This window comes from Hoplias malabaricus, chromosome X2, assembly GCF_029633855.1.
Source record: "Hoplias malabaricus isolate fHopMal1 chromosome X2, fHopMal1.hap1, whole genome shotgun sequence".
Lineage (NCBI taxonomy): Eukaryota > Metazoa > Chordata > Actinopteri > Characiformes > Erythrinidae > Hoplias > Hoplias malabaricus.
In genome coordinates, this window is record NC_089819.1 from 14,432,040 (window position 1) to 14,444,180 (window position 12,141).

Consider the following 12,141-nt stretch of genomic DNA (forward strand, 5'->3'; position numbering starts at 1 on the left):
AAGTTGAAAAGAAGGAATTAGAGGAGCATTTCAATGGTGTGTATACAGATAATGATAAGGCAAAGGACCTAGAGTTGCCACAGGATATTCTACCACTAGCTGAAATTGAGCAGCAAATGGAGGTTTATCCACCAAAATGGAGTGAAGTTCAAGATGTTTTGTGATACGCAAAGGCAAGTTTTGCTCCAAGGCCTAATGGTGTGCCATATCGGGTGTACAAACACCTGAGGTCTTGAAGTTATTTGTAGAGGATGATGGCCGTTATTTCCATCATTCCAAAAGAGTGGAGAAAAGCAGGCAGTATACTTAACCCTAAGGAGGAAGATGCTGTGAGTATAGAAAAGTTTCAGCCATAAGTCTTCTTAATGTGAAGGGTAAGATTTTCTTTAGTGTCATAGCACAGAGACTTGCTGCTAATTTGAAAGCAAAGAAATGAATTGATACATCAGTATAAAAGGCATGGGTTTCTGGTTTTGCATGATGTTTGGAACATAGCAGCATGATCTGGCATCAGATTCAGACAGCAAAGAAAGAGGGTAGGGATGTACATTATGTTTTCCTAGATTTAGCTAATGGATTTGGCTCAGTGCCACACAAACCTATGTGGAAAGCTTCTGAATTCTTCCAGGTGCTAGATAAGGTTACTAGGATGGTTAAAGCATACTTTGAGGATATTCCATTTTACTTTAGTATAGGGAAATCTGTTACATCATGGCAGCAATTAGAAATCGGTATAATGGCTGGATGTATGATTCCACAATGCACGTGGCTGTTGCTGGGGAATTTAAATGATAATCTAAGGTTGACTAGGCTGATTTTGAAATGATCCCTACAGTACTGGAGAGACCAGTGAAGAGCTTACGTAGAGAGTATAGTGCAGCACTAAATGATGCCAAGCAAATTGTGGGAGTAAAACCTGAACTGGTAAAGGCCAGTTCAGAAATACCATTGGCAGATCATGTTTGCCAAGGAAGTTGAAATTGTGGTGTCTGCAGTTTGGTTTACTGACTTGCATTAAGTGGCCATTGACAGTTTTAATTTTTCAATCACAGAAGTAGAGAGGATGGAAAGGATTATGGGCAAGGTCATAAGGAGGTGGCTATGGGTGCCACAGTGTTTTAGTAGAATGGCGTGGTATGGAAAAGGGGTACTGGAGTTACCACTCACAAGTTTAGTTAGGGAGATTAAATGTACAAAGGTGAGTCGCAAGATGATTTTGTCAGGATCGAAGGACACAGTGGTAAAAGCAGTAGCGCCTGTCACAAGAGCAGGGAGGAAGTAGAATTTGAAAGTGTCTGTGCAGGTAGTCAGGAGCTCATTAGAACTAAGGGATGTGATTGGCCAAGTACAATGTGGAAGAGCAGGCCTTGGGTCAGGTGATTCGTGGAAAGATTTTAGTAAGACCACATGACCATAGAGAAGGCAAATGATGGCTAGTTTTATTCGCAAGCAGGAAGAGAATGCATAGCGCACAACAGCAGCATCCCAGGCAAAACAAGTCCAGTGGTTTCAATGGGAGAATCAAGAGAAGCTGAAGATTTTCTGGCAAGAGTTGTGGGCAATGGCAAGTAGGCAAGTCGAATTAAATTTTGCTGGAAGCAACTTGATATCCTTCCAACACTGCAGAATCTTGGACTGTGGGTAGGTGAAGATTCTAACTGTATATTATGTACAGGGGTTGGCATGCTGAAGCATATTCTATCAGTTTATAAGGTTAGTTTGTCACAGGGTACAGGTTCAGGTGCTAAGGGTTTTAGCATGTTTGTTGGACAGCAAACAGCTAGAGGTTAATGCATTGATGAGTGGCTGTAGTAATAAAATGGTTAGGTTTGTGCATGAGGAGAAATGTTTTTTGGAATGTGCGCAGGCTACAAATATTGGTAGATGGTGTGAAGCAAGAGATTGGAAGTAAAGGGATACTTTATTTTATAGAGTTAGCAGTTCAATTTGAGGATGCAGTAGATGAAGCATTTGAAAGGAAGAAGCTGAAGTACGCGGACTTGGCGGCTGAGGTGAGGGAACGTGGGTAACAGGCACATGTAAGACCGGTGGAGATAGGTGTTAGGGGATTTGTAGCCAAGTCTGCCATATCCCTGCTTGTGCAGTTCGGCATCAGGGGCCGGAAACTAAAGGCAGCTGTGAAGGAGTGATCAAAAACAGCTGAAAGGTCTACTCAGTGGTTGTGCATAAGGAGAGCAAAGATTACTTGGGGAAATGAACTCTAGAGATGCTATTGTGGTTTTAATAATGTAGCACATGGAACTGGTGGCACTGAGCATGCATTAACAGTGCCAGTGGGGTTAGGTACAGCCTTAGTCACCAGGTAGGCCAGTGTGGATTTATGGTTGTTAAGTGTAAGGTAGGACTATAAAGCTGGCTTGGAGTGGGGTGAGTCTGGGACACCTTGAGCCTTCTGGAGGTGTCATGGGCTTAATTTAATGAAACACCAATGAGAGGAGGTGCCTACCTGATGACCCCTGTGAAGAGCTAGTGATGCAGTGGGTGGATTGGGCGCTGAGCTCAATGAGTAACTGTAGCTGTTAAGGATAGCTGGTTGCTGATCGGATCATAAACTTCCACAGCAACCCTAGTGGGTAGATATAGGATACTATTAAATGTTGATAGAGGTAGCTGGTTGCTGATTGGATCATAAATGACCACAGCAACTTTAGTGTTGAAATGTAGGATTCAACAACAGAAATTTTGGGGCTGCAGGTAGGCAGAGACTGTGTTGGGCCCTGTGTGAAGCTCTAATGGATTGGCATAGGATATTTAACATCTTATCCTATGTATGATTATAATTATAGTTACTATGAACCTTTCACTTTAGGTGGATGGTCTTTAATTTCACATTCGGATTGAATCCTGCATCATAGCATATTTTCTTTTTATATTGGGGAATATATTTCTACGTGAAATACTGTTTCAAGGAGGGATCAGAACTAGCTGAGAGGTTTTTGGCTGACAAAATAATCTTTAAATATCACCGTCTATGATTTGAGGGGGGGCTTTGGAAAAATGAGGTACCAAACCAGTAGAGCTAAGTAGAGTTTTATAGAGTTGAGTAATGTAGGTATCATATGGTGGAAAATGCCATTAGTGTTCTTCAAGCATGTGGAGGTCTTCCAATAAGATTTTGAAAAGGGTAGGTAGGTAGCATCTGCAGGCCATCACCCTCCCAGTTTAGTAGAACTGTGTGACTCGGGAGACTTTCTAAGACAGCAAAATTGTTCTGGTCTTGGTCTGACCCACATCTTTGATCTACTTGGCAACTTGCCACATGACATAAAACCACTTTAGAGGACCCTCCTGCTTGCCATATTAGGGCCATACAACCACCAAATTTGGGCCACATGTAACCAAAAATCACGTTATGGGTCTTTGCTGGTTCACATCCATTTTGCCACAGCCAGCACAGCCATTTCATTTCCAGATGTAGTTTGTGACATGTGAACCAAATGAGCATTTTGTACCTGAGGGTCATTTTTGATTCATTTACAGTTAGTCAGGACTGACAGTGGACCAATAGTGCTAAATCTTTGCCAGAAATGGTCAACATCTGTATGCAAGCTGGATAGTGGAACTGGCAATGGTTTAAAAAATGAGAAGAAAATACAAAGAAACTATGCACTGAATATTTTTAAGTCTCCAAGTTGTTTTATTGTTCTGTGGCATCACTCCAAAGAATGATTCCATTTGGTACCTTTGCTCTTAAGACCTAGCACCATGGAAACCATAGTTTGTTGTAGTTGGTAGTTACAAACTGTTGTAAATTGAAGAAATAAAGGTGGAGGAAGAGCTGAGTGTGCCTGAGTGACTCACTGAACACTTAACTCCACACTACTGGTTCCTGCATTTAGAATTTTTCCACCATATCCAGTTAAATTCATTCAGCAGGGCCCAGTTTTATGGAACATGTGGCTCTATAAAGCAGGACCCATGTGAGACAGCAGAAAATCTAGCCAAAGACATTGTCTTTCAGAGAATCCATGAAGCATGTTTGCTAATGTTTCTTACAGGAAACAATGTAATATAAAACTATAAAAGCAAGAGCACATCACGGGTGCCAGTGCTCTGAAGCCTGATGTACAGTATGTGGCATGGTAGAAAGATGCATCAGCATTGCAGTCTTCTGCAGCACTCTGCTATTATAGCAACAAAACCATGATTATATTACAGTGCTGGCACTAATCACATACTGCCTCACTAAAGCACTGTTTTCTCATGCTGGTGAATGAATGGCAGTAAGGCATATGATAATTCACAAAAGAAAAAAGTGGCTCTATAAGAAATCCTTCCAGTTTTCCTTTCTGGTTCCACCACCAAAACCAGACCACCGTGATGTGTTGACTTGCACCAAAAGCCCAGTGTGATCATTGACCAGGCTTGCTCAGGACCACAGCACCAGTGAAGGGCACTCAGCAGATGTTTCTGGCCATCCTTCCAGTGTGAGAATGCAAAACTGGGTCTGTGTGGATGTGTAGATCTGAAGACAAAGAAATAGAGAAAAACATGTGCTTCAGAACATCTATAGACATTTTTTTCACATCCTTGTCTGTGACACTGGGGCTGGATAGAGGAGTCATTTTCTAGAAGCTATTGATGAGAGAAAAGAAAAGCTAACATTTTGTTTCTGGATTTTCAGAGGTCTGAGACTGTAATGCTTTGCCAGAGGGTTGCTGTGGACCACACCACATACATTTCTGTGCCTTGTTAATCAAAGAAAATAAGTAAAGGATCATCTCGGTATTCCAAATTAACCGCAAGATAGTTAGGGGACCTCGGGCGGCTGTGGAAGTGAAATCAGTGCAGTGGAATGAGGGTGATTTTGAGGTCTCCCACATGAAAGCTTCTCCAAGGTTTTCATGGGAAATCACTTTTCTTCCAGTACAGTCAGCTTCTTACCCTAATTACAGTTTTATGGATGCTGACGCAAGGCTAACCAGCACATGGCATCTGTCTGTTTTGGACCGAAATGTGGAAACTCAAACATAGGCTTAAAATCAGAGAGTAGCCTATTACCTTCATTCATTTCAGTGACAACTACAGTGAGAGGCTTTTGAGGTTCAACCTAAACTACATTGTGTGCAAAGGCTTGTAGACACTCTGTAAGATGAATTAATTCAATTACTTTAAAGGAACATTGGGAGGACTTTTACCTTACAATTACAGCTTCCAAATCATTTAGATTGTTTACTCACCTGTAAAACAGAAAACAGAGACTTTGTCATTGATACTCCAGGCAGAGCACTGCAGAAACTGTACTATGTCTTTTCCACTCCTTCTTTATTTCTGGACTGTAAGAGTAATTATAATTGACTGTAATTTCTGCTCCATAGGTGGGTAATATTGACAAATTTTGGTCTGTTATGCTGCGCTGTGTATGTGTATGTTTGCATGTTTGCTCTCTCTCTCTCTCTCTCTCTCTCTCTGTAAAATTCTAGGTTCTGCAGTCTGTTCCAGTTTGTGTGTTTGTTCATCTGTCTAGAGTTTGTTCCATATTCCAATCCATGTATTTGTTCAGCATCCTGACTCCGTTCTACCATCCAGTCCATGTGTTCTCTCTGTCACAGTTTCCTGTACGTCATCTCAGCGGGAATCATAAATACGTCTGTGTACGCTGCTAGTCAGCCGTGTTTGTGCTCTGTGCTTTTGTGATATTGCTGTGTATTTTGAAATCTGTATTTTCTTGGTTTTGACTTTGTGACATTCCTACTTCGACTACCAGTTGTTTTGCCCCTTTTTGATGACTGACGTTAGATTTGTTTTTGTATCAATGTGTATATATTTCACCAGAGTAGCGTTGGCTGCCGTTTTGTTTTGGGAGTGGGTTTTGTGTGTGTTTTTGTATATACCTAGGGAGTGAGGTAAGACATTTTCTTTTGTTTCCTTTTAGTTTCACAGGTAAGTTAGAGTTGTCTGTGGGTCAGTTAGGTGGGGTGTTTGTTAGTTATTTTTGTCAGCATAAGGCCATCCTGAAGTTCACTTGTGTTTGTGTCATTGTAAATATCACATATACAATATATTCTATTCATTATCCATTCTATGTTTCCGTTTGTGTCCCTTTTGTCCGCATATTTTGTCCACATTCTCATCACTGTTACAGTTATTCATTTTCCCACACATCAATCACAACACACACCTCATTCTGTTACGGCTCAACCCTAGACTGGGTCTTAACAGGTCTATGAGTTAGGTCTAGTCTTTTAATTGGGTCTAAATATCTTAAGCTCTTTGGTGGCTTACATTAGCCTGTACTGAAGCATGTATGGATTAAGAACCGAAAAAGATGTGATTGCAAAACACAGATTTTCCACGCCACACACATGAGCTGCTAGTCACAGACACATTAAAACAGTGATCAAAGGCATGGAAAAAGACAAGTGAGAGGGAGCTTAAACAGCCGAGTCTCTCAGTGTGACTCCATCAGCTCTGAGTACAAGCGCTCAGCAGGTAAATCCATTTGTCCCCAAAGTTCTTCTCCTTGCCCATTACTACCTTTTTGTCTGTGAGACATAACCTATGCATGCATACAATCAACCTCTGTTTCTGTGTCACAAGGGAGAGATATGTTTACACACGCCACCAACTGAACACTGAAGCAGACAGGCTCCTGACAATGTATTAAACCCATCTGCAATTTACTGAGACTTCATCACAATTAGAGAAGCAGTGAGTGTTCTTCTCCTTTGACTCTGCTTTACATTAGGAAACATAGCCACCCCATGTGGCAGACCTCCTCTATGTAGAATAATATGGTTCATACTGGGTCTATAAAACTATTTGATTCTCCATCTTAGTTGTGCTGCACTTTCATTAATGTATTCATTCATTATCTGTAACCGCTTATCCAGTTCAGGGTCGCGGTGGGTCCGGAGCCTACCTGGAATCATTGGGCGCAAGGCGGGAATAAACCCTGGGGTACTCACACACCTACCAACGTGTGTTTTTGGACTGTGGGAGGAAACCCACACGGACACAGGGAGAACACACCAACTCCTCACAGACAGTCACCCGGAGCGGGAATCAAACCCACAACCTCCAGGTCCCTGGAGCTGTGACTGTGACACTACCTGCTGCACCACCGTGAAGCCAGTCAAAATAAATGTAAAGAAATAAATATTTTATAATTATTTTTAGCAATATTTTAATATTAAAAAATATTGAGTATGTGAGTGAATGGGTGGGTGTGTATATATAACCCCATGTGTGTATATTGGATGTTTTACAATGACTTAAAGCATTACACAGCCAATCACATTTCAGAACAGAAAGTGTTTGATTAAGGGGTTTGGTAAAGGGATTTTTGGACCAGTTTGTTGTTCAGGTTTTAAAGCATTGGAGGAGCAATGCTTTTCTGACAGTGTTTGGGGTCCTGAGGGACATTGATCTGTTTACTCTAGTCATGGTACCCAGAGTGAAACCTGATCTGGGCCTGTGAGTGAGCTGAGGGGGAATACAAGCATTCTGGGAGAATGGGAACCCTCTGGGAGGAGATTAGCTCAAACTGAGATCAGACTGTAAGAGGTGGTAGAGAGAAATGAGGTTTGTAACTGAAGTGATAGTTAGTCTCCAGGGAATAGAGCAAAGCTTTTTAATGAAGAGTCTATAGCAATGAGAAACATATTGCACTGGTATATGACACCACAGAAATGCCTTCCAATCCTTTTTGTCATTAACAGCAGTTTTAAGATCAGCAAATTAACAGTTGTTCCTAACTATTATTCTGCTGCTTCAAGTCTTTCAGGAAACGTAAGCAATATCATTCTTTGGGAAGGACATCAACCAAAGATTATCCAGCCAACACCGTCCAGGTGAGCTACAGTCTCTGACTCTACATCTACCACCAAAGTATGTGTCTAATAGAGTGATGAATGAGTGGACACAGTGTTTAAAAACTCCATCCATATCAACATAAAACTCTGGTCCATCCCCACTGCATGGTCCCTCATTAACTTAATACAACTTTGTCCACAGTCAAAGCCACGGTTCTCACTGAAAAACCAGCTGTTGTTTGGTTCCAGCTGGAAACAAACTTTTTCTGGCTCGCAAACAAGTTAATGTTGGCGGAAACATTCAGAATACTTCCAAATATATTTCGCAAACTGGAACCATTCCAGTTCCTCATTGGTGGAAAAGTGCTTTGTCACTGTTTGTATATTTTTTCACCAGGAACCCAAAATGCAGTCAGACATATGACTTAAAAATAGGGGGATTTTCGATGTGAATTTCCTCTAACTCCGATGTTACACTGGCTGCTACTAGCAAAGATCCTCTGTAACTGACAATATCATTTATTACAAGGTATACCTCTTCTGAGTGCTGCTCTGACGGCTGAGCTGTTACCCCTAGTGAAAACACAATGAGTAAATACTGCTTAATGCCGTCACCATTGTTGTGGTTTCCAATGCCCATGGCTAGAGTTAGGGTTAGAGTTAGAAGGAAAACACTCTGTAATTGTACAACTACAAAGTACTCCTTGAGGTGAAGTCAGGTGCAGAGTTTGGATGGATCAAACACCATTCCAAATTATCCTGAAGCTATAGGATGGTGATTGGTCTTTCTAGAGAATGAAGTACCACTTCTCTGTTACCCTGTGCTGGGGGTTTTATACCCCTGTAGCCAAAGCCTAGGCACATGTTTGGCTGCTTCAGAGCATCCCATTTAGCAGTTCTTTTCTATTATACAAACTGCATGTGTACAAATGAACACCTGTGTCACTTAAAGTAGAAGAAATGACTCATTAAAATAGATGTCTTTTGAACGGAGTAAATTAAAGGGTGGTTTTGACTGACTATTATTACTATTATTATTTTTATTATTGCTAAACATTAACTAACCCTCACCTAGCAGCCAAACGCCAGTGCAGAGTGTATGTGTTTCACAAAAGCTTGGTCATATCTACTGACACACATTGTGTTACACACAGAGAGAGTGTCTGTTGGAGAGACCGTCCCTGTCTTAATCCACAGATTAAACCCTGTCTGTGAGCTGTGATACACTGCTGCACATTTGCCCTGGGGGTTGGTGGGGGTTGGGGAAGTATAGCGCCATTCACCATGAGGCAGTTAATGTGAATGCTGAAGCCCCCCTGCTGAGCAGGTTATCTACTAGACCACAACTCTACAGCCCAACACACACCAGCCTGACACACAGCGACTCTGTAAGGCTCACAGTTGATTTAGAGTATTATAAAGAACTGATAACCTTAAAGGTCCAGAATGGGATATTATTGTCTATTGTGTCATAGAAATTGATTTTGAAAACACTCTGAAATAAGAGGAGAATATTCAGGAGTGAGAAGGAGGAAACAAAATTCTAGAACTCTCTCAAATGTAGAGAAATCCTCTAGAACATAGAAATATTAATTATAACAATAATAATAACTGCAATTAAAAAACATGCTATTAATTTTTTATTTACCTGAATATTTATTGTGAAAATGTGAGCATATGTGTCGCTCTGCGAAGGACTGGCGCCCCCTCCAGGGTATGGTCCCACCTTACACCCAGTGATTCTGTGTAGGCTCCGAACCCACTGCGATCCTGTTAAGTGGTTACAGGCATGAATTAATTAATAAATGAATATTTATTTCACCAACAGAAGAGCAAAGAAAATATTTCCAGTCCTCACTTACCACCTTGACTGTATTTTGTAAATATAAACAAAGGTAGAATGGAAAAGATCCAAAAAGATGAAAGAGAGGCATGGTTACATTCTCTTGTTACAAAAATACAGTTTTTAAATCAGCTGAGATATGAGGATGCAAGTCACTTCACTCTCATCTTCATGATGCACTCTCTATCTACGACTGAATGAGGCTCAACATTGTCTTGCTGAAATAACCATGGACTTACCAGCAATATATGTTGCCATAATGATATAATTAGTGTGTCTAATATACTAATAAACACCTCCACATCAGTGGTACCTTCACAGACATACAATAGCATGAAAGATGTTGGCTTCTACACCAGTCTCTGATGACGCTTATGTGGATGGTCCATTTTGTTGTTGACAAGAGAACTCAGCGTTTGATTTCCACTAAAACAAGCTGAACTATTGAATCATCTGTTCATAACACACATTTGCACTGTCAGATCGGGACCATTTGAGATGAGATTGAGCTTGAGTTATGGTATGGATTTCACCTCATGTAATACCTTTTCAGGTTGCTGTTCTTGATGCAGCCATGGACTATTGAGTGAGAACAGTTTTCAAAAGTACACAAAAGCCCATGAGGCTGTATTTTTCAGTTTCATGACACTTTGAATGCAGAAAACATTCTGGAACATTGCCAATGCAAGAGAACATTCTAGAATCGTGTGAATGAGGAGAACACTCCAGACATATATGAATAGGGATAAAACATTATATAACATTCATTCATTCATTGTCTGTAACCGCTTATCCAATTCAGGGTCACACTAGGTCCGGATCCTATCCAGAATCACTGGGCACAAGGCGAGAACATGCCCTGGAGGGGGCGCCAGTCCTTTGCAGGGTGATACACACTCACACATTCACTCACACCTATGGACACTTTTGAGTGTCTTTCTGGACTGTGGGAGGAAACCGGAGCACCCGGAGGAAACCTATGCAGACACTGGGAGAACACACCACACTCCTCACAGACAGTCACCCAGAGCCATTCTAGAACACTGTGAACATTACAATGAGGAGAGAGAATATTCTACAGCAACGTAACTGTCCTCCTCAAAGTAATCGCATAGCCCCAAACCCTCCCCAAAGGGAAGTGACAAACCTAATTTTAATTCTGTACATAACTTATTTTATTCATATTATCCTTTTGAATGTGGGTTTAAGGCCTCTAAGGTAAAATGTTTGAACCCCCGTTGTTAAATCTTCTCCAGTTTTGGCACACTAGCCCAGCATTTGGTTTGGCTGAAGTTTTTTGGGGGGGAACTAATATAAGACACATTTTCACACATGAGCTTATGTTTCAGTCCACAGAATCTTTCAGCACACACCTGTCAGCGCTCATACTGCTGCTGCCTGCTACTGAACCTGAATCTGATTTCCCTGAAGAATTTCCTCATAGGAAAAAATCACCCTTCTTATACTTTCACCCACGTTCTCAGAAACTAGATTACAGATAACTCTATACTATAGCAGCCCTATAGCAGAGGACTTGAGTAAAGAACCAGGCTCTCTTTCGGAGAACCATAATATTTTACCCATCTTTCCTTCTTGAGCCTAGTCTCTGGTCATTTCCTGAAAACCCTCTGCTTTATTCCCATGGGAAACACATTGCTATTTGAAGTCTGACATAGAGACTGGCCTTATTTCTACCCCTTGAAATGTCTGTGGGATCTGGTTTTCTATTAGACAAAGAAGAGTGCACAATACCAAATGTATGACATCAGTGCTGACATTTTGTCTGAATCACCTCTTTCATCAAACAATACCATTTTCTCCACAGCAAGCGAATTTCGGTTTAGATCTGCTTCTGATTTGATGGAAAAACGGAGGGGTTTTCACATGAAACTAAAATAATCAGGACTATGGGAATCCAAAGGAGAAACACAGCAGATGTGTGTAGCTGCACCAAATCAAGGTTTAATTTTTTTTATTATTGCCATGTCTCATGGTATCATTGATGCAAGGCACTGTATAGCTCTCCTGTGGAGCCTGTGGTGAAACCAGTGGTACCCAAAGTGTTTCTGCAGTGGGCTCCTTTTGTAGATAAGGACATTTTTAGCCCATCCACTCCAACAAAGTGCTCAAACATGCCTCATTCATTTACCTTGCTGCACACCCCCTGCAACAGTAACCCCCACTTTGGGAACGACTGCATTAGACAGCGAGTGAGTGAACGCATGGGTGATTAATAAAATGTGTGTATGTATCTGAGTGAGTAATTGATTGGATGAGTCAATATGTAAATGCATGAGTGAGGAGTGTATGGCGCTGTCGATGTATATGTGTGTGTATGTGTACATGTATGTTTGAGAGTATGAATATATGTATGAGTGAATGAGTCAGTGAGTGAGTGAATGAGGACTGAATGACACCCACTATCGATTATTGTGTTAAAACAGAGTTAGTGAATGTATATTAATCATAACATTAAAACAACTCATCGCAGTCAAACAGCTGCAGAGACCTGGGGGTTCTGGG